This window comes from Bidens hawaiensis, unplaced genomic scaffold (assembly GCF_021521415.1).
Source record: "Bidens hawaiensis isolate Kalapana, Puna unplaced genomic scaffold, B.hawaiensis_p1.1 tig00004759_1, whole genome shotgun sequence".
Taxonomy (NCBI): Eukaryota; Viridiplantae; Streptophyta; class Magnoliopsida; order Asterales; family Asteraceae; genus Bidens; species Bidens hawaiensis.
The window spans coordinates 1740602-1765373 of NW_027491296.1; the positions used below are offsets into that span (position 1 = coordinate 1740602).

The 24772-nt window shown below is 36.4% G+C and overlaps 1 long non-coding RNA gene across 1 annotated transcript in view; it reads right to left on the reverse strand.

Annotated features, from left to right (window-relative positions):
- Window positions 1-24329, reverse strand: part of LOC143627995 (uncharacterized) — a 188189-nt gene extending 163860 nt beyond the window's left edge. Inside the window, exons 1-2 of the long non-coding RNA XR_013152679.1 lie at window positions 24247-24329; window positions 780-843 (exon numbers count right to left, since the gene is read on the reverse strand). This is a non-coding gene — a long non-coding RNA (uncharacterized LOC143627995). The remainder of the gene's footprint in view (window positions 1-779; window positions 844-24246) is intronic.
- Window positions 24330-24772: the final 443 nt, after the last annotated feature.

Genomic DNA, 24772 nt, shown 5'->3' on the forward strand with positions numbered 1-24772 from the left:
GACTAGGTAGTTGCGGAAGCGTGAAACAGGAGTGTAACAGATAACACTGGTATCAACAACATTGTTTATAAAGAAATTCACAAACTAATTTACATCATAATACATGGGTTGGTACTATGTTTACAAACTAGATGAGAATCACATAACCGGTTTACGAGCTTCTAATTCAATATTATATATCTGCGTCTATTCACAGCTATTCAACTTCATTCCTAACACCAAGAACGTAAGCAAATCATTCCACCTTTGCTTTACCTGAAAGGCATGTTAAAACGGGTCAACTACATCTAGTTGGTGAGTTTCAAGTTTCACGAGTATCAACGAAATCAGTATACGAGTTCGTAAAGTTTACAGTGTGTAAGTATACATGTATGTGTATGATGTATTATACTAAGCCACAAGTGAAACCGAAACGAGCTAAAACACATGGCCACCCCTGCCCATGCACTCCCGTTGGCATTTAACAGCCACTTTGCCCCAAGTATGTACTATGTCTAATACCACATAGCATAATGTAATAAATATAAATGACAATGTGCAACTGGGTTAACATGTTCCGGCATACCCCACCGGTTCTGTCAGTTGGGTTTGTCAAACCGATAGTACTATCCACACGTAACCGGCACGAAGTTAATCACTTGTGTTTGTGGGGACTTTCAAGTGTTAGTACTTAAATAATTCACATCACCACACGTTTTCAAGTATATAAGTATATGTAAACATACTTTCCACCCCAAAAGTTCGTAAAACAGTTTAGAAAGTGGGGTCGTGAAACTCACCTTATTGTAGTTCGAGCAGGTAATATACGTCAATAAGTGTTATGCCTCGATTATAACTCGTATCCTATAATCGGTATCGTACTGTTAATACTAGTACAGTGTTTAAACCAAATCGGGCAGTATAACTAGTCTGGTTATAGCTGTTAGGCCCAAAACATGACCATAGTCTTAGATTGTGACATTGTATACTATGAAATGTTTAAAACTGGATTTGGCTCAGTTTCACCGTTTTTTCCGAGCCTAGCCAAGTTGATCGTTTATGCGTTTTGGAAATAGGTAAGATCATATAAACTTATGTAAACATATTGATTGATAAAATGATTTGATTTATAAAATAATTTTAAGGTTTCGGTATCTGGATTGATCACAGGTTTCGTTTCCGTTTTCTTACGGTTTTGATTATACGAAGCGCGTACAACTCATCCGAATTGTCTGGAATTCTCGTAAAAGTTCGTTTTTATCAATTTCATCCAAAAATACAATATTTTACCACTTTTGATATTTTGACGTACCAGTCAGTCCGTTAAACATCAAACTGCCGGTTTCGTTAAAACAATAATAATTTAAATCTTTGATTAATCATACCTAAATATGTACTTATATATAAATTATGTAAATTTTTGTATAAATACATTAAAATATGGAGAATTTAATAAAAATATTTTCAGAAATTTTATGATTAATTATTTATTTATAAAAATTCATTTAATAGGTTATAATCGTGTAATAAATGGCCCGTTTATATCAAACGACCTCCAAAAATCGATAATTTATACAAATGGCCTCAATATTATTACATAGCCCCTGCAAAATCTCCAGAACCTAACTCTTTTGACAAAATGCCTTATTTGCGTGTTTTTCGGTTGTTAAAACTCGATTACAACACAATTGCACAAAAATAGCTAAACATCTCCAAATGTCCTCAAACTTTGCCAGTGATATTCAAATAACATTTATGGGTTCCAAACCAAATTTTATAATTTTTGATGAAGTTGAACTATTTTTCCTGAATAAACGCCAATAAACGGCAATAAATTCGCCAAATATTCTCTGTTCATCGGAAAATTACCAAACTTGTACAGGGACTCATATAAATGATCCCTAATGTCCCTGAAAATTTTCACAAGCTAACAACAAGAACGTCACAACCTAATACTAAACAGCCCCTAAACGAGTGTTACGGGTTTACCTTGTCGGTTTTCGATGAGTTTTGATGGTTTAAACAACTCTCCAGGTCTTGGGTCACAAACTCAGTGTATCTACATATCATATAGCATCAAACCAAGAATAAATCATCCATATAACAGCCTTGTTAATTAGGGTTTCGGTTTTGGTTTCAAACCGAACTTTCGAACCGTAAAAACGACATATTCATGTTCTAATCCGTGTTTTTGGCCAAAAATCCACATGGTACTGACTTGTAAACATGTTTGACATCAAAAAATGATTTTAGGTGATTTTTAGGGTTTTTGGATGGTTAAACATGTTTAAAACTAATCAAGACTTAATTTTTCATGGTTAAACTTTGTGAATCAAGTAAAAATCTCATGAGTTTTGATCTTGGTTGGTTAGTGTGATAATGTAACAAATTTTTTAACTTATACAACAAGCTAGAAACAAAAGGGATATACCCTTATTTGCGGCCGGCTCATGAATGGGGCCCATTGGGACTCTTTTTGGCCCATTGGTGCCTCGGTTTTCGTGCCACGTGTAAAATTCGGTCCAAAATTTAATTCGGGTTCGGTTTTTCGCAAGAAAACTAGTTCGAGTGCGAAAAATAGCGCGAAAACAAGTGTTTTTCAGCCCATTTTTGTAAAATAAGAAAAACGTACTGACTCGTTTTAAAAATCCAAAATATTTTCACGGATTGCCTAGAACATGTCATTTAAGTGTTTTATAAATATTTTTCGGCTTAACGGATGCTACAATGCTCGTTTTGATGTTAACGATTGCGTTTAAACTCATACATATCAATAAACGAAACCTTTTTCGTTTAAATGGTTTTATACGTACTGGGGCCTAAATATCAATATGTTAGCCTCTATAATATATCTATAACTCGTATATGACCCCTCAGTATGTATACGGGTCATAATTAGTATCGGTTGGTTACTCGTTTAAGCACTATGAATTAACCGATTTATCGTTTACTTGCTACATAGTGAATATAATATACCGCGTTTTGTCACGAATGTCACATTCTCCCCCCGTTAAGAAATTTCATCATCGAAATTTAATGTGTCATCGATTTTCTTTTTAGGGAACAGGTGTGGGCATTTCTTTCGGAATTCGTCCTTTCGTTCCCATGTATATTCTGGTCCTTGTTTTGAATTCCACCGAACTTTTACCAATGAAATTTTTTTGTGTTGTAACTGTTTGGTTTTCCCATTCACAATTACTATCGGTTCCTCTACGAAGTTGAGCTTTTCGTTGATCTGAACATCTTCCAGTGGTACCATTGTCGTTTCATCAGTCAAACACTTTTTCAGATTCGATACATGAAACACGTCGTGAATAGTGCTCAGTTCTAAGGGTAGTTTTAATCGGTAAGCTACGGGACCAATTTTTGCAATAATCTCGAAAGGTCCGATGTATCTCGGGGCTAGTTTACCAGTCTTTCCAAATCTTATAACACCTTTCCACGGCGATACTTTTAAAAACACCTTATCACCTATTTCAAAATATAACGGTTTTCTGCGAACATCGGCATAACTCTTTTGTCGGTCGCGGGCAGCTTTCAGTTTTTGCTTAATCTGGTGAATCTTATCGGTGGTTTCCTGAATAAAATATGACCTTGAAATTTGGGTATCACCCACTTCCGTCCAACATAGTGGTGATCTACATTTTCGCCCGTATAGAGCTTCATAAGGTGCAGCTTTTTTACTACTGTGGTAGCTATTATTATAGGAAAACTCAATAAGCGAGAGATGTTGATTCCAGTTTCCTTTGAAATCAAGTACACAAGCTCGAAGTAGATCTTCTAAAGTTTGAATGGTTCGCTCAGATTGGCCATCGGTTTGGGGATGTTAGGCGGTACTCAAATCTATTCGAGTTCCCAAAGATTCTTGTACTGCTTGCCAGAAATGTGAAGTAAAGTGACTGTCTCGATCTGAAATAATCGAAAGAGGTACTCCGTGTCAGGATACAATTTCATCGATGTAAATTTGAGCGAGTTTTTCTGTGGTGAAGTTGTTACAGATGGGAATAAAGTGTGCGGATTTGGTTAATCGGTCAACAATTACCCAGATAGCATTGTGTCCTTGGGAGGTTTTAGGAAGGTGCATCACAAAGTCCATGGTAATTTGTTCCCATTTCCATTGTGGGATTTCAGGTTGTTGTAACATTCCCGAAGGTTTTTGATATTCGGCTTTAACTCTTTCACACGTTGCACATTTACTTACATACACGGCTACATCATTTTTCATGCCAGGCCACCAGTAAAATTCTTTAACATCCTTATACATCTTATCAGTACCTGGATGAATAGAATATTTGGACTTATGTGCTTCATCAAGAATCAACTTTCAGAGTTTATGAAGTGTTGGAATCCAGACCCAGTTTTGGTAATAATATACTTCATCAATTTTCTTCTCAAAATTCCTTTCATTCCCATGTAGTTCTTCTTTTTCTAGCCGATCTTCCTTCAAAGCCTCATCTTGTGCAACACGAACTTGTTCGGTTAGGCTACTTTGAACAATCATTCCGAGTGCTCGTACCCTTAATGGTTTGACTCTGTCTTTTCGGCTTAAAGCATCAGCTACTACGTTGGCCTTACCCGGATGGTATTTAATCTCACAATCATAATCATTTAACAGTTCTACCCATCTCCTTTGTCTCATGTTTAGCTCTTTCTGATCAAATATGTGTTGTAGGCTTTTGTGATCAGTATAGATAGTACATTTTGTGCCGTATAAGTAGTGTCTCCAGATCTTCAATGTAAAAATAACCGCTCCCAATTCCACATCGTGGGTTGTATAGTTCTTCTTGTGTATCTTTAATTGTCGGGAGGCATATGTTATTACTTTCTTTCCTTGCATCAGTATGCATCCTAAACCTTTACGAGACGCGTCACAATATACCACCAATTCATAAGTTCCATCTGGAAGGCTTCATATTGGAGCCTCACATAACTTCTGTTTTAACGTTTGGAAGGCCATTTCTTGTTCTTCTCCCATTCATACGCTCGATCTTTTTGAGTTAGGAGGGTTAGAGGTTGGGCAATACTTGAAAAGTTTTCAATGAATCTTCTATAATACCCGGCTAGTCCTAAGAATTGGGGAATTTCTCTTGGTGACTTAGGCACTTGCCAATTTTTAATGGCCTCAATTTTACTTGGGTCTACTTGGATCCCTTGATGGTTCACAATGTGCCCCAAAAACTGTACTTCTTGTAGCCAAAATTCACATTTGGACAACTTTGCGTATAACTTCTCCTGCCTCAATAATTCTAAGATTTCCCGCAAATGTTGTTCGTGTTCCTCCTTACTTCTCGAATATATCAAAATGTCATCGATAAACACTATCACGAACTTGTCAAGGTAAGGTTTGCAAACTCGGTTCATGAGGTCCGTAAACACTGCAGGTGCATTTGTTAACCCAAACGGCATAACCAAAAATTCATAGTCACCATACCGAGTTCGGAAAGCTGTTTTTGGTACGTCTTCTTCCTGAATTCTTACTTGATGATAACCAGATCTAAGATCAATTTTTGAAAAATACTTCGCACCCTAGAGCTGATCAAACAAGTCATCAATTCTAGGTAAGGGGTATCTATTATTTATATTCACTTTATTCAGTTCCCGGTAATCAATACACATCCGAAAACTTCCGTCTTTCTTTTTCACAAATAACACTTTGCTCCCCACGGCGAGTAACTAGGTCGGATAAAACCCATGTCCAGTAATTCTTTTAACTGGTTGGACAGTTTTTGCATTTCAGAAGGTGCAAGTCGATAAGGTGCCTTAGCAATGGATGCTGCTCCCAGTATCAAGTTAATACGGAATTCAACTTATCGGGTCGGTGGTAAACCAGGCAACTCGTCAGGAAATACATCTGAATACTCGTGTACCACTGGGATGTCTTCTATTCACTTTTCATCAGGGTCTTTTACTGTTACGCTCTCCAAGTATAATGTACAACCTTGGCGCAAATACTTTAAAGCCTTAAGTTGGGATACGAGAGGCAACATAGTACCAGATTTCTCGCCTTGAAATACCATTACCTCATCATTCGAATGAAGTATCCTAACAGTCTTATCTTTACAGGCAATTTCAGCTTTATACTTAGATAGCCAATCCATACCGACTATAAAATCAAAACTTCCTATTACTACATGTGGGTCTTGTCACGCTTCGCCTGATCCATTTACGGAAGCGTATCTCCTAGCCGGATAGGAAGTTGATGTTGCCCTTGATTTTGTCGTTTTACTATATTGAGATTCAATTTGGGGCAGTGTCTCCTAAAGTGTTTCGTACTACCGCACTTATAACATGTCTGGAGGCTCATTGAAGATGGGGTTTGTTGATTAGATTGTTGTCGAAATGGTTGGGACTAGGTGTTTGTGGATAACGAGGTTGGGTTGTTTGAGACTGTCAGTTTGAAGTATTCATTATAGTTCAACAACTTGTGGTATAATGCCCAATCATTCCGCATCTTTGACATATGGCCGTTCGACATTCACCAGTGTGATGCAAATTACACTTTCCACACTTTGGCAAGAACCCTTTGTATGCATCTTGTTTCATGTCGGAACTGGTCTTAGCATAGTTTTGAGGTGTAGGGCAGATTTGTTTATTCTGAGATTTCACTTGTGTTCTAGAGATATAACTAGTTCGTTTTAAACCGGACGATTCTCCTGGTAGTCTTAATACACCATTTCTTGTAAGGTCAAAGGTAATAACGCTGGATTGTGACACAACACTTTCTAAAGTTGGGTGGGTTGTGGAATTGACTATACTTCTCACGGCTGGGGTCAGTCCCCAAATATAACGCTCAATGCGCTTGAATTCTGGAATAATTGACCATGGTACTAAACGAGTCAATTCATTGAAATGATTTGTGTAACTTAAATGATCAGCGTCTCTCATTTCCAAATTCCAAAGTTCGTATTCTAATTTCAGGATCTCATTTCTTGGGCAAAAATGTTCTAATACTTTAAGTTCGGTCCAGGACATATGGTTTATAGCATCTTGTCCCCTTAATTGTATCACTGTGTTCCACCACATCAAGGAATGATCCAGAAACATAGTAGTGGTGAATTTGCCTATACGGTCCGGTGGACATTCACTAATGTTGATTACAGACTCGGTTTTCTCAATCCATTTCACCAATCCGCTAGGTCATCAGTACCACTGAAATTTATAGGTCTACACGACATAAACTTTTCATACGAACATTCTCGTGGGGAATTCGTGTTACAAGAAATATTAGTATACAGTGGGGGAATTATATTCGTGACATTATTTGTATTCAACGGGGAAATACTATTCGTAGCTGTATTAGTGTTCGGTGGAGGTGTAGTATTAGCGGTTGTATCAGTGCTCGACGGTTGGTTAACTCTTGTATTTTCACGTATGCCAGAAGTGACTTGCGCTACAATAGTCAGTATCACTGCTTGTAGGTGGCGAGCAATCATTTCGCCCACCTCCGCCTCAAATATAGTATTAGTTTTCTCCGGGACCATTCTATAACAATAATCATAAACACACAACTATGTCAAAGAACACATTTGTATTACACATAACTGTTACTGTACATATGTAATCCAAACCCAGCGCATGGACTTAACCTGGCATCGGCCAGCTCTTAAATAGATATACTAAAATTTGTCACTATATAGAGGCTTAACCCGGTAAGGGTCAGTGCTTGTAACAATAGTAGATTAAAAACATCCTCCATGTCAGCGCAATATGCTACTACTAGTGCTGCATGGGGTATCAAAAGACTATGTATAAAAAACCATACTACTTTTATTTATATTTATCCATATGTATATAATACAATAACCACACACAAACAACCATTTAGGCAGCAATAATTGCTTGACAACCGCATAACTTGGTTGTCACTATGTCCAAGAGCCGTCAATAATGAGTATCGGATCAATGTAAGCTCATCACTATCTGTTGTATATCCAGCATGTAATCATATAGCTCACGTCTTCTCTATATGTTGGTGATTATAGCTATTAAGTGCTTTAGTATCTGATTAGTCAATACAGCTAAACAGGCTGGGTCGGCTAAATGGGGAGGTTCTGGATTAAGTATAAGTATACTCCATGTAAGGAAAGGTATCTTGGTAACATAGATACTGAAGGTTCTTCCCCTATGATAAGTCAATATGGGTGGGGAAGGCATACTATCAGGTGACGGTACACACGTACGGTCAGTCTGACTAGCTCTATGAGTGGGTGCAGTCACCGGGGTATGATGTGATGATGGTGTGGGAGATCTAGGAGTTCTAGTAGTAAGTATTGGTGAATCCTACCTAATGATTAGGTGATGTTCTAGGGGAATAATTGTCTCATCTATATCCTGAAAGGTAAGGCTTATCAATGGCGTCTCATATGGATTCACCTCATTTCTCTCATTTCCATCTGTTCTACATATTTGTTCTCCTCTGAGTGTTTTTCTGGTTCTTCCTTCTCAAGAGATAGTGTTGGTACTTGATTAGTTGCATCATATCTGGTTCTCGGCATCCCTCTTTACAAAGGTTACTATAATAATAACAATTCTTGAAAACATTAATTCTAATAATGTATAATATTAATTACAATTTAGTACTTACACGTATTCGTACACATTAGAATAGATAATCCTTTATATAGATGTATAATTATTTAATATTATATTTTATACACATATGTTGCCGTTTTAACCTATTAGATTGTTCAACGACTTCTTCTCGGATTCCCTCGTACAAACAAGTCCGTTATTACGTTCCGGACCATAATAACCCACTTGTCCATTCAAGTTCATCACGAGAATAGCATGTATATATTATTTAATATTATTTTATTCCAAGAACTAATCGAGCCTAAGGTTATCTTAGGGTATCCTAAGGGACATCCTAATTCTTTATAACCAATGGCTCAGATACCAAATTCTGTCACATCCCGACTAGGTAGTTGCGGAAGCGTAAAACGGGAGTGTAACAGATAATACTGGTATCAACAACATTGTTTATAAAGAAATTCACAAACTAATTTACATCATAATACATGGGTTGGTACTATGTTTACAAACTAGATGAGAATCACATAACCGGTTTACGAGCTTCGTATTCAATATTATATATCTGCGTCTATTCACAGCTATTCAACTTCATTCCAAACACCAAGAACGTAAGCAAATCATTCCACCTTTGCTTTACCTGAAAGGCATGTTAAAACGGGTCAACTACGTCTAGTTGGTGAGTTTCAAGTTTCACGAGTATCAACAAAATCAGCATACGAGTTTGTAAAGTTTACAGTGTGTATGTATACATGTATATGTATGATGTATTATACTAAGCCACAAGTGAAACCGAAACGAGCTAAAACACATGGCCACCCCTGCCCATGCACTCCCGTTGGCATTTAACAGCCACTTTGCCCCAAGTATGTACTATGTCTAACACCACATAGCATAATGTAATAAGTATAAATGACAATGTGCAACTGGGTTAACATGTTCCGGCATACCCCACCGGCTCTGTGAGTTGGGTTTGTCAAACCGATAGTACTATCCACACGTCACCGGCACGAAGTTAATCACTTGTGTTTGTGGGGACTTTCAAGTGTTAGTACTTAGATAATTCACATCACCACACGTTTTCAAGTACCACTTTTGATATTTTGACGTACCAGTCAGTCCGTTAAACATCAAACTGCCGGTTTCGTTAAAACAATAATAATTAAATATTTGATTAATCATAACTAAATATGTACTTATATATAAATTATGTAAATTTTTGTAAAAATATTACAATATGGAGAATTTTTTTAAAAATATTTTCAGGAATTTTATGATTAATTATTTATTTATAAAAATTCATTTAATAGGTTATAATCGTGTAATAAATGGCCCGTTTATATCAAGCGACCTCCAAAAATCTGATAACTTTTTCAAATGGCCACAATGTTATTACATAGCCCCTGCAAAATCTCCAGAACCTAACTCTTTTGACAAAATGCCTTTTTTGCGTGTTTTTCGGCAGTTAAAACTCGATTACAACACAATTGCACAAAAATACCTAAACATCTCCAAATGTCCTCAAACTTTTCCAGTGATATTAAAATAACATTTATAGGTTCCAAACCAAATTTTATAATTTTTTATGAACTTGAACTATTTTTCCCAAATAAACGCCAATAAACGGTAAAAAATTCACCAAATATTCTATGTTCATCAGAAAATTACCAAATTTGAACAGGGACTCATTTAAATGATCCCTAATGTCCCTGCAAATTTTCACAAGCTAACAACAAGAACGTCACAACCTAATACTAAACAGCCGCAAAACGAGTGTTACGGGTTTACCTTGTCGGTTTTCGATGAGTTTTGATGGTTTAAACAACTCTCCAGGTCTTGGGTCACAAATTCAGTGTATCTACATATCATCTAACATCAAACCAAGCATAAATCATTCTTATAACAGCCTTGTTAATTAAGGTTTCGGTTTTGGTTTCAAACCGAACTTTCGAACCGTAAAAACGACATATTCATGTTCTAATCCATGTTTTTGGCCAAAAATCCATATGGTACTGACTTGTAAAGATGTTTGACATCAAAAAATGATTTTAGGTGATTTTTAGGGTTTTTGGATGGTTAAACATGTTTAAAACTAATCAAGACTTAATTTTTCATGGTTAAACTTTGTTAATCAAGTAAAAATCTCATGAGTTTTGATCTTGGTTGGTTTGTGTGATAAAATATCCAATTTTTTAACTTATACAACAAGCTAGAAACAAAAGGGATATACCCTTATTTGCGGCCGGCTCATGAATGGGGCCCATTGGGCCTCTTTTTGGCCCATGGGTGCCTCGGTTTTCGTGCCACGCGTAAAAGTCGGTCCAAAATTTAATTCGGGTTCGGTTTTTCGCAAGAAAACTAGTTCGAGTGCGAAAAATAGCGCGAAAACGAGTGTTTTTCAGCCAATTTTTGTAAAATAAGAAAAACGTACTGACTCATTTTAAAAATCCAAAATATTTTCACGGATTGCCTAGAACATGTCATATAAGTGTTTTATAAATCTTTTCGGCTTAACGGATGCTACAATGCTCGTTTTGATGTTAACGATTGCGTTTAAACTCATAGCGTATCAATAAACGAAACCTTTTTCGTTTAAATGGTTTTAAACGTACTGGGGCCTAAATATCAATATGTTAGACTCTATAATATATCTATAACTCGTATATAACCCCTCAGTATGTATACGGGTCATAATTAGTATCGGTTGGTTACTCGTTTAAGCACTACGAATTATCGATTTATAATATACCTCGTTTTGTCACGAATGTCACAGCAGCTAAGGGCTATAATCATCATAATCTCAGTCATATAATCATAAGTATTCATCCATAAACTTTGTGTTTTTGTTCAAGAACCCTAACTAGTTAAACTTGATCTTTTTGTTGGATTGTTTTGCATGTAATTTGACGTTTGACTTGTGTTTGATTGTTCTTGATTATTGAATGAGTTTACTTATGTTTATGTTGATGTTTATGATGTTTAATTTGAATATTAGCTGCTGTCCAAAATTAATGTGTAGCTAAACTTGTTAGTTCTACCTAGGTTAGATGATTATTGTTAGGTTTTAGTAAGTAGTTTGGATTGTTGATGATCATGACTTGATTTGTTAATGTAAAGTTTGGTTTAACATTGAATTATTTTGTGTTTAGTGGCTGTGTTTTGATTAATAATACTCAATTACCTCTTGTTTTGATTGATTGAACCGGTTTTAGTTGATTTTAGCTTGTTTGAACTCTTTACTTTGTGTTTAGAGATTGTTTGCGGGGTGTACAACCGTAGGGTTTAAGTGAGTGTATTACTTGAATATAATCAGCGGGTAGACACCTTCCTTGAGACCAAGAGGTGATAGGAAGTAAACTCGTCTCATAGCTTTTAATTGTTAGGATTAGGATCGCGCGAGAGCGGGTTCGGTTCTTGTCGGGTTTGGGTTTGTTAGGGACTAGTTGACCTAGTTTAAGTTAAACTGAATTGTTCCTCTATCCTTGGTTGCATAGTATTCATCTCCATTAGGGTGGTGTGTCGGTGAGACCGAGAGGAGAGTCGGCGTTAGAGCACGTTAACAATTCGTCACCCGGTTAGTTCTTAAAATCAACTAAGTGTAGGTTAGGGTTTGTTAGCGAGACCGAGAGGTGATCTAGACTTCATCCTTAGGAACCGGTGTCGTTTGATTCTACAATCCATTAGCTTATTATACCTTCAATAGGATTCTTACCTAGGTAGACGTTTTTCCCATTGATAAAACTTATTTTCACAGTTTCGTTTAGTCTTCTCAAAATAAGTCTTTTAAGTTAATTAAATTAAGTTAGGTTAAGTAGTTAATAATATAAAAATCATTTAAAATATATTAGGTGAGTCTTATTTAGGGTTAGGTATTAGATACGTGTTCACGTGTCATTGTGTTCGACACTCGAACTTCCTTAGTGCTATACTATTAGTGATCGGTACACTTGCCGGTTTTGTGTGGCTTCTTTAGGAATTTCGTTTAATAAATTTAAAGCTTAGTTGTGAGTGCATCGATAGACACACATCAATTGCATTCTCTTGCAAAATGTCCTGGTTGTTGACAGTTATAGCATATTGCTTTGGACTTGTAAAAGCCAATTCTTTCATTTGGACCTGACACAAGAGACTTCCCAGTCCTATTGAAAAACCTCTTACTTCTAAGAGCCAGCATTGCAGCCTGCCACTTCAAGTCCATATCTTCAAGATCATCAGCATCAATATGTTCTAAATCATCTTGAATGACACTGGTGTGGATCATGTTCTTGGCTACAAAAGCATTATAGGAATCTGTGAACATAGAAAACAGGGCTTGACATTCACTTCCTTGACCACTATTTCCACCAACATAAGGTGAATGTCCACTAGCCATAGAGGCAGAATCATTATCATCAATGAGTTGGACATTGAACCTTCCTTGACTACTTGAACTACCACCAATAAAAGCATTTTGTGTATCAACACCATGTTCATTTGGTTCCTCAATAATTGGGATTTGTTGTTGGTTATTCACAAACATGTTTCCCATTGGAGCAATGAGTGCATTTGACACTTGGAAACATGGTTTGTCTTCTTTTATCATCTCATTTTCTATCATTTCAATTTCAGCAGCTTAAGAAATCAGACAACATCATCAAACTTTAATTCTTCATAACTTGGTTTTTGTATGATGAACTTGCTTGCGGTGTACCATTCTTTTGACAGAGATGACAGTAATTTTGTGGTCAAGTCCAAATCAATGACCACATAGTCAGTTGTCCTTATCTCATTGACTATGGCAAGGTATCTCTCCAAAATTGACTTCAGCCTCTCACCATCCTTGTATTTGAACCTGTCAAGCTGCTGCTTAAGCCTCTCCTTCTTAATTTTCTTAAATTCAGAAATGCCTTCAAACATTTCCAAAATCGCATCATACAGGCTTTAGCAGTGGCATGGTGCGTCACCTTAGTTAGAATTTCCCAAGACAACCCCAATTTCAACATAGCAAGAGCTCTGTCATCCACCTTCCTCATTCTTGCTTCAACAGCCTGGTTGGCATTTGTTCCATCGGGCACATATGGCTCCCTTTTTATGGAGATCCACATGTCTATATCAATATAGCACACCACAACTTCAAAGAGAACTTTCCACTGTATGAAGTTTTCCTGTCCATATAACCTTGAAATCTTGTTTGTTAAGACCTCTTGCTCGTCTTGTCCAGACATTTTGAGATTTTAAAAAGGTTTTGAAAAACAGAGACAAACAGTTGATAAACTTAAACAAATTTTTAAGATTTTATTAAAAATTAATCAGATCTATAGATAAAATCTTCAGACCTGATGAATATGGTCAGACTAGAGCAAGATCTAGAGTAAAAATTAAAACTTTAATTCAAAAGAGAGAAAGAAAACACCCAAATATTATAGTCGGCTCACGTCACTCTTCTTCTTCAGATCTGTAACAATTCTTGGCCTTAATAGCAGCAATAAGCTCTGATACCACTTCTCGGTCCCTCTCAATAGGATATATTACTCACAAATATGTCGCAACCCACACTATAAAGTGTTGATAAGAAGGTTAAAGACTTATTATATGAGGTAAGAACAATAGTATGTTAACAGCGGAATCACTAACACACTATATCTTGCACAATAAATGCTAATGTAACACACACAAACATTAACTCAAAAGATTTCCATTTATAGAAAGATTCATTCAAATACAAATCAAGTAGGGTTTCTGTAAGGAATGTTTGTCCGTACAAATTAAAGATCAGCCGTAACACTCAAGATTATGAATATTTAGGTTATGTCGTGTGTCCGTTGTGCGTTAGGAGGCGTACCTTAGATCATTCTATTTATATGCCTGCCTCATGACAGCTGTCATTCCTTTTTAGAAAACCCTAATGATTGGTACATTAAAAGAAAACATATTACAAAAGATTCTAAGTGTAAAATAGGTCTTCGAGTAAGCTTTGCATCTTTTGTCTTCTTCCAGCAGACCTGGTAACTAAAGTGTGCTGGGGAACAGTTCTCCTGGTAGATTTTACTTAGAATATTTTCCTTAGAAAATACTCACCTAGCTGACTTCAACTCTTTGTTAATACAACTGTTCTTCATGAATATCTTCAACTCTTTGTTAATAAATAACTTATTAAGCAAACTAAAGTGTGATGGTGTCAGTGTTTGACTTGTGCTGGTAGTAGTGTAGCTTACTCGGAGTTGAACCTTGCTAGAGAAAGTCCTTAGAATAATTCTTGATCAACTTTCTTCAAGCATGCTCGGACTACTGTTTATTAATCAAACCTTGCTAGATATTCCAAAGTACTTGTCTTTATTAGCTTGGTTTGTCAAAGTTTTTTGGTAAGCAAACCATGCTCGACTTGAAGAACACCTTTGCTAGACAAAGCGAACCCTGCTCAAATTATCACTTAGGAAGACTTCAAGAAGATAACCTTGCCCAAAAGGCAAAATACCTTGCTAGGATAAGTGAAAGCTTTCTCGGAGGCCTAAGTGTGCCCGATGTCCATACTTTGCCTTTATCAAGGAGGTTGAGAAGATTCCAATCTTCCTTTATTCATTTTCTAATCCCAACACCTTCTCCAACAATTTGTCCTCCTTGGTTTCCTAAAAATCTCACATAATCTCCTCGAATAGATTGAACATTTTTTTAGCAAATGGAGAGTTCCAGTCATGTGTCGAGAGGCTCCACTATCTATTATCCAACGTCAGTCATTGGAGCTTGAAAGCCCCTATGAAAACAAGCAGTTAGTGAAACAAGGAAACCTAAGCCTTCTTGGTCTTGGATTGTTTCATTTTCCATTAAAAACATCCTGAAAATCATCATACTCATAATCAGGCAACGAATCATCAGATGAACATGAACTTGATGAAACACCAACTTGTTCATCAACTTGATCAACAATTTCATTCAAAGACTTAACAACTTGTTCATCAACTTGATTAACAATTAAAGAATAGCTTGGATATTAGTTGAATTAACAACTTGTCCATTTGGTGGTTTACAATTTTCGTTAATTTTAACTTTTGCCACCTAGTTCCGTCCAACAGAACTTTTCATTTTTATAAAAACCATCAGTTTTCTTAACATTCAAAGATTCACCCACTTCAAAAATCTTTTTAACCTATTCGTTATGTACACCCATTTCTAAAATCTTGATTGGTGGAGATGTAGGTTTGACCAAAGGAACTTTAACATATGGTTTTTTGTTCACCACATGTTTCCCTTATTGAGAAAATCTTTTAGGACATGATCCCACCCGCTAAATCATGGAATTGGTCCTGATCCCACCGGGGATAAGGTCGATGAAACACTCTACTGTTCTATGATTGGTTCCCTCATGTATCTTACTGCTTCTAGGCCAGACATCATGTATATGACATGTCTTTGTGCCCGATGTCAATCCAGTCCAAGGGTCTCACCTAACGTTAGTGAAGCGGATACTTTGGTATCTTAAGGGGAATCAAGGTGCCGGATTTTGGTATCCTTGAGACGATGTATTTAAGCTGAGAGCATTTTCTGATCATGACTACGGAAGCTGCAAACTAAACGCAGGTTGGTGCATGGCAGTGTAAGAAGCAGACGACTGTGTCGCTATCCACGTGTGAAGCCGAATATGTAGCTGCTTCTAGCCTTGTTCCCAGGTTTTCTGGATACAACAACAAATGCGCGAATACAGTTTGAATTTTCTTACTACTCCTATTTTTGCAGATACGGTATCACTTAATCTGTGATTATTATGAGAAGAAGTTGATTATTGTAGACAAAATTCAAACTGACGAACAAAAACCTGATCTTTTTAATAAAGCTTTCGATAAAAACATATTTTTGTATTTGTTGGGGCTTAACGATATAAAGACTATGGGCGGTGGGAAAGTGATTGATACCGAGGATATGCATTCCGACCTTTGAGTAACCGTTCACCCGGTCAAATTTTCTGTGCAAATATTTTCTTTAAATGGTTTTTGATTTTATGGGTTTGGAAAAATACAAAAAACATTTAAAGAATTCTTTAAAGCCAAAATCATTAAAACATGTGTAAAATACGAAAACAATAGAAAATTGCTCCTTAAAATGAGTTTTGAATCATAAAAGAAAGATGATTGTATATTGATTGTCTTGTTCCAAATCTGGTAAATTCAATGTTTTGGTCAAAAATCGACTAAGGATAATGTAACCAAATTCATAATTGTGAGGTTTATAGCTAGATTTATAATAATGAATATGTAAACGAAATAATAATGAACACAAGGATTTGTCACGAGGAAAAGCCCTTGATCTTGGTCGGATCGCCGACACAAAAACACTGGATGATGACAATTGTCTATCACCGCTTTTATTAATCAAAAAAGGGTGTCACAAGGGTTGGAAGCTATGATCAGCGAATACAATGAATCTAAGTGTGTGTGTGTATGTTATAGAGAAATGTTGTGTATGCTGCTGTGTTATGATGTCTAAACCTAGCTGATCAAGCTTCTATTTATACATAAAATACAATTAGTAAATCTCCTATTTTTTAGCCACTAATCAAGCCATTCCTTCCATATCTTCATTGTATCCATTTAATGCATTAAATACGCTGTTTAATGAATTTGATTGCGAGATCATAGGTTGGACTTGGTCACTAGCCTTTGTACCTACCAAAAATATCAACATAAAAAAGAAACAATTGTTAATAAATCATAAGTACTAAGGATCTTTGATCCTAACTAGATCTGCAACACATTCTAAGGATAATTGATCCAGATTATATGCCAGGATAACATATCCACAGTGTCAAATTTCCGTGCACTAAAAATTGCCCTCAAAATGGCAGTTGTGATAAGATCACAGCTGTCATTTTGCCTTTGAAATCATACTTCCTGCAAAACAGAGGAGATTTGACAAGCTAGGTATAATTGTCATATATCAATGGGGTTTCCTTGGGAACTCCCTTCCGGCTGTATATCCTTCTCTCATAAATATTGATAATCCTTATTAAACTGAATTAAGGATCTTGAATTCATAAGTATTGATCCTTTTGTGATCCTTGTAATTTAATTTAGGATACCTGATGCAAATAACTTATGATATTAACTGGGATTAAACCCAATAAACTGGGGACACGCCCATAAAATAAATTAGGGAAAAGCCCATGCAACTGGAGACAAGCCCGTGAACTGGGGTTAAGCCCGTGAACTGGGGACAAGCCAAAACTGGGGACTGGCCCAAAGATACGGATGTTAACTGTGGACTCGCCCAAACCGTCGCCCAAACCGGGATTTAGCCCAAACGTCAGTGACGTGAAAACGCCAAAACCTTAGGTATGGTACGTCTACCATAAATCGTAGGATCCTCCATATACCCAAAGAGAACGAAATTGTCAGCCACTAAGCGTATACTAGTCCCGCTCCAAGCGAGAGTGTAGAAACTCTAAATTATAAGAAAGGTGAAAACCTTTAAACCTTGGAAGATATGACAATAGGGGGTCATACCTTAATCGTGGGATAGACCAAGGGAAATAGTAAAGTACCTTAAGTGTGAGGGAGAGGTGGCCAACCTCTTAGACATTGAATCTCTTATTGAAATCTGCATTGTTATTTAAAACTTGGAAAAATAAAAACGTCAAAAATATATTATCCTTAAATTAATAAGAATCTGAAATGAATAAGTGATCGGATAGATATTACCAATTTGAGGATCCTCGATCCTTCTGAGGATACATGATCCTTATTAGAAAAAGTATTTCTTGAGTTGAATAGCATTCCATGCTCTTGGTAACCTGTTGCCTTCCATAGTCAGCAGGTGATATGCCCCCTTTCCACCTTCTGACTCGATCAAGTAGGGGCCTTCCCACTTAGGTGCTAGCTTTCCATCTTCTGGATTAGTTTTGTTTTGAAAGACTTTCTTCAAAACTAGATCTCCTTCTTGAAATCTTTGAATCCTGATATTCTTTTTGTATGCCCCAGCTACACTTTGTTGATATGTTGCCATCCTGATCTTGGCTAGATCTCTAAGCTCTTCAACAGTATCTAAGTCTTTGAGAAGGATTTCATTATTGGCCTCAGGATCAAGGATGCTTGTTCTGGCTGTAGGAACCACCTTCTCTGTAGGGATTACAGCCTCTAAGCCAAACATCAAAGAGAAAGGTGTTTGACCTGTTATATTCTTGGGTGTTGTCATGTCTGCCCAAAGAACATAAGGAAGTTCCTCTGCCCATTTGTTTTTCTTGGATCCTAGTTTCTTCTTCAAGTTGTTGATGATAATCTTGTTGCTTGATTCTGCTTAACCATTAGCTTGAGGATGAATTGGTGTGGAGGTAATCATCTTAATGCCCCAACTGTCACAAAAGTTAGTAGTTATTTTCCCGAAAAACTGTGAACCATTGTCACAAATAATTTCTGAAGGGATACCAAATCTAATAATAATGTTTCTTTTAATGAAAGATATCACCTCTTTCTCACGGACTTGTACAAAAGCTTCAGCTTCAATCCAGTTCGAGAAGTAATCAATCATGGCAAGCATAAACAATCTTCTTCCTGGTGCTTTAGGTAGCTTACCAACAATATCCATGCCCCACTTCATGAGATGCCATGATGAGGATATAAGATACATAGGTTCTGCTTGCTGGAGTAGAATGTTGCCATGTCTTTGACATGAGTCACACTTCTTTGAATAATACATAACATCTCCCTTCATAGTTGGCCAGTAGTATAATGTTCTCAGAATTCTAGAGAATAATGCTCTACCTCCGGTGTGATTACCACAATCTCCTTCATGAAAGTCTTTGAGCACCTCTTGAATTTCAGGATCTTCGATACACCTCAAGTATGGATCTGCAAGAGATTTCCTATATAGAATATCATGTAATAATATGTATTGTGATACCTTAAGTTTGAAGGACTTAGGATTCTCTATGGCTGGATTTTCTCCATTTTGAATGAACATCTTGATCCGGAGGATCCAAGATCCTTGATTACATGAGGATAATGGATCCCAAGGCAAAATCTATTTGTCAGTTGTTATCTCCCCAACTTTTTGTTCTACTATTGCTGGTGAGAGTATATGGATGATTGGGATCCTTGTATCTTCTTGAATCTTCAATGATGAAGCTAAATTTCCTAAGGCATCTGCCATACCATTCTCTTCTCTTGGTACCTATATAATACTAAAAGAATCGAAGAACTTTGATTGTTCCTTTACAACAACTTAATATTTGATTAGTTTTTCACCTTTAACAGCATATGAGCCATTAAAGTGGTTGGCTATCAACAACGAATCTACATATACTTGAAGATACCTGATCCTCATATGTTTAGCTAATTGCAAACCTGCGATTCTGCTTCATTATTAGTGGCTTGGAATGCACACGCAATGAACTGGGGTATTATGTCCCCCTGTGGCGATTTCAGTAGGACACCCAATCATATTCCTCTTACGTTGGATGCTCCATCAGTAAAGATGATCCAAGGATCCTTAGTTTCTTCCAATTGTTGAACCTCCAAATCAGCTTCCTCTTGTATGTCACTACTGAAATCAGCTACAAAGTCTGCAAGCGCTTGTGACTTAATGGATGTATAGGGCTCATACTGAATATCATATGCATTCAATTTCACAGATCATTTGGCCATCCTTCCTAACAATTTTGGTTGTCTAAGCACATTCTTAACAGGATAATTAGTTCTTAAAATAATAGTATGTGTTTCAAAATAGTGTCTCAAGTTGGTTGAGGTCATAATTAAAACAAGAATTAATTTTCAAGGTGAGAATACCTGACCTCTGCATCTAACAGGCTTTTACTTACATAAATACCAGGTGTTGTTGTCCTTCATGATCCTTGATCAGTACAGCACTGATTGCATTACCTGACACAGCTAAGTACAGGGACAGTGGCTCACCATCTACTGGCTTCATCAAAGCATGCGCTGAGGATAGATAATCCTTAAGAGCCTTTAGTGCTTCTTCATGACTTTGAGTCCATTCAAACTTTTTATTATTCTTCAAGATATCATAGAAGTCTTTGCACCTCTCTGAGGATCTGGAAATGAATCTGTTGAGAGAAGCTATTCTTCCCGTCAGTCTTTGGACATCTTTAGCATTCACAGGAGCCTTTAAATTAATGATGGCTTCTATATGCTCGGGGCTCGTTTCTATTCCCCTTTTGGTCACCATGTATCCTATAAAATTCCCAGCCTTAACACCAAAATGGCATTTTGACGGGTTAAACTTTATATTGTACTAATCCAGGATATTGAATGTTTCTTCAAGATCTCTAAGGTGATCCTCAGCCCTCTTTGACTTCACTACCATGTCATCTATGTAGACTTCCATAGTTTTTCTTAACTGATCCTTGAACATCATGTTGACAAATCTTTGATATGTTGCCCCTACATTTCTTAGTCCGAACGACATAGAAATATAACAATATATGCCGGTAGGAGTCATGAATGCTATATCCTCTTGATTAGATGGTTCCATCTAAATTTGTTGAAATCCAGAGGAAGCATCCATAAAGATAAGCATCTCATGTCCTGCCATTGTATCCACCATGGAGTCTATATGTGGTAAAGGGAAAAGATCCTTGGGGCACGCCTTGTTTAACTAGGTGAACTCGACACACACCCTCCACTTTCCATTCTTTTTGGAACAACAACCATATTAGCCAACCATCGAGGATACTTAACCTCTCTGATCATACCGACCTTAATAAGTTTTCCAACTTCTTCTTGTATGATCACGTTCCTCTCAGAAGCGAATTTTATTCGCTTCTGATGGACGGGTTAGTAGAATAATCAAGGCCCAACTTATGAGCAATTACCTCTTTTGAAATTCCCGTCATGTCTGAATGTCTGAAGGCGAATGTAAATTTTCGTCGCTTTAGGAAGGATACTATATCCTCCTCGATCTCTTCAGGGATACAGGATCCTAGGAACACCTTCGTGTCTGGATCTTCAGGATCTAAAGATACTTCTTTTACGTCTCGCTCCCGAGCTTCCAGCACGTCCCTAGGATGTTGCTGTAATTGCTATGCTATCGTTTGTTTAGTTGTCAGCTTCATGGACGAAGAATAATAATTATTGGCTTCCACTTGGTCACCATTTATCCTTACTACTCCCCAAGGAGTTGGTAGTTTTGTCACACCCCGTTAAGCGAATTGCGGAAGCGTAAAATGGAAATGCAACAGATACAACTGGTATCAAATACATTGTTCATAAAGAAACATTACTAACTAATTTACAATTTATTACATCGTTCTAACATCTTTTACAAACTAGGTGATACAATTTAACCTGTTCTTCAATCACTTTACTTCTAACTCAAATGCCCACTACATCAATCACCAATCAGACACGTAACGCACAGGAAATTACTTCTCATATCTGATTACCTGAAAAGCATGTTAAAACAGGTCAACTACGAATAGTTGGTGAGTTTCATAAGTTTTAACGAAATCAGTTCTTCGCACCAAACAGTCATAGTTTGTATGTACGCGCATATGTAAAAATATGTATTTACGGTTGTATAAATATGTACAGCCATATCCTTGTGTGTGCATATGCACACATGTAGGTTTATAATATAAATTCGAAATTTCTATAAAATCGTGATTGTTTGTTCGTACTACCTGTTTCCAATTTTCGTGTTTAACCAACCACTGTGGACCTTCTCCCACAACGGTTCCACATAAACTCAACCACTGTGGCCCCCTTCCACCCACAACGGTTCCACGTTAACATCAACCACTGTGGTCCCCTTTCCACCCACAATGATTTCATGTAAACTCAAACATTATATAGTGTATACGCAAATAATTAGTATATTGTACACATATTATTTCGTACGGCTAATCACATAGCATGTATATAGACACATATACACATATAGTATTTATCACGTATCACCAAATACTGTGGCTCCCCATTCTCCCACAATACGCATAATCACATTATTTTCTTAACATTCATGTCATAATCAAGTTAGTTCGTTTAATAAGTTGCAGCAGAACTTGGCTCAAAGGCCATACTCAACTTTAGTTTAGTAAGTTGCAGCAGAACTTGGCTCATAGGCCATACTCAACTTTAGTTTAGTAAGTTGCAGCGGAACTTGGCTCATTGGCCATACTCAACTTTAGTTTAGAAGTTGCAGCAGAACTTGGGTCATAGGCCATACTCAACTTTAGTTTACAAGTTGCAGCAGAACTTGGCTCATAGGCCATACTCAACTTTAGTTTGTTACTATTGTGGCCCCCCTTCTACCCACAACAGCTCCATAATCATCACAGACCACGTTATCCCCATGGCCATTACAGACCACGTTGTCTCCCAAATTAGTTATGTTTAACATTACATAACGTGTTTGCATAAACATGTTGTCATGTGTAATTTCATTATGTTTTGCAATTCGTATTATCTCCACTCAATATATCAATCAATGATAATAATCATCTTTCATCAGCACGTAGTCAGTCATTATGTTTGTAGGGACTTTTCATATATAAATGTTCAGATATTTTATATCTGGATCCTTGTTTAAATAAATAACGTGTATAAACATGCTTTCCACCCCAAAAGTTCATAAAATAGTTTAAATAGTGGGGTCATGAAGCTCACCTTATCGTAGTTCGCACAGAAATTATGTATCAATAGTTCAGGTGCCTCGCTTATAGCCTGATTCCTATAAACGGTATCGTACTGTTAATACTAGTATAGTGTTTAAACCAAATCGGGTTGTATAACTAGTTTGGTTATAGCTGTTAGGCCCAGAACATGACCATAGTCTTAGATTGTGACGTTGTATACTATGAAATGTTTAAAACTGGATTTGGCTCAGTTTTACGCGTTTCGGGAATAGGTAAGAACATAAAAATTTAAGTAAATATATTGATTGATAAAATGATTTGATTTATGAAAGAATTTTAGGTATCTGGTTTGATCGCAGGGTTCGTTTCCGTTTTCACACGGGTTTGATTATACAAAACACGTACAATCCACCCGAATTGCCCGGAATTCTCGTAAAAAGTTTGTTTTTATCAATTTCATTCAAAAATATGACATTTGACCACTTTTAACATTTTAACATACCAGTCAGTCCGTTAAACACAAAATTGCCGGTTTCGTTAAAACAATTATAATTTAAATCTTTGATTAATCATAACTAAATATGTGCTTATATATAAATTATGTAAATTTTTGTAAAAATAAATTAAAATATGAAAAATTTTATAAAAATATTTTCAGAAATTTTATGATTAATTATTTATTTATAAAAATTCATTTAATAGGTTATAATCGTGTAATAAATGGCCCGTTTATATCAAACGACCTCCGAAAAATCCAATAAGTTTTAAAAATGGCCTAATTGTTATTACATAGCCCCTGCAAAATCCCCAGAATCTAAATCTTTTGACAAAATGCCTTTTTGTGCGTTTTTCGGCTTCTAAAATTCGGTTAATTCATAATTGCACAAACCATACTTAGGCATTTCCAATGATCCCCAAACATTACCAATGATCTTACCATCACATATTAATCTCCAAAACAAAGTTTCATAATATTTCAATATGTTTAGCTATTTTTTCCAAATAAACGCTCATAAACGGAAATAAATTCACCAAATATTCTCCGTTTATCGAAAAATTACCAAATTTGAACAAGGACTCATTTAAATGATTCCTAATGTCTCTAAAAATTTTCACAAGCTAACAATAAGCACATCACAACCTAATACTAAACAGCCCTTAAACGAGTGTTACGGGTTTACCTTGTCGGTTTTCGATGAGTTTTGCAAGCTTAAACGACTTTCCGGGTCTCGGGTTGCAAACTCAGTGTATCTACATATTATATAACATCAAACCGAGCATAAATCATCCATGTGACAGCCTTGATAATTAGGGTTTCGGTTTTGGGTTCAAACCGAACTTTCAAACCGTAAAAATGTTGTATTCATGTTCTAATCCGCGTTTTTGACAAAAAAAGTATATGTTCCTGGTTTGTAAACATGTTTAACATCAAAACATGGTTTTACTTGATTTTTATGGTTTTTGGATGGTTAAACATGTTTAAAACTAATCAAGAACTAATTTTCCATGATTAAACCTTACTAATCAAGCATGTAATCTCATGTATTTAGAGGTTTACCTTTAGGGTTTGGGCTGAAAAATATGAAGAAGTCAGCTGAGATTGTTCTTGGATAGTTTGGTATGTGAAAAATATCTTTAAAGTGTTGCTTATGTAATTAACAAGGGCCCATTGGCCTCTTTTTGGCCCAAAGGTGCCTCGGTTTTCAT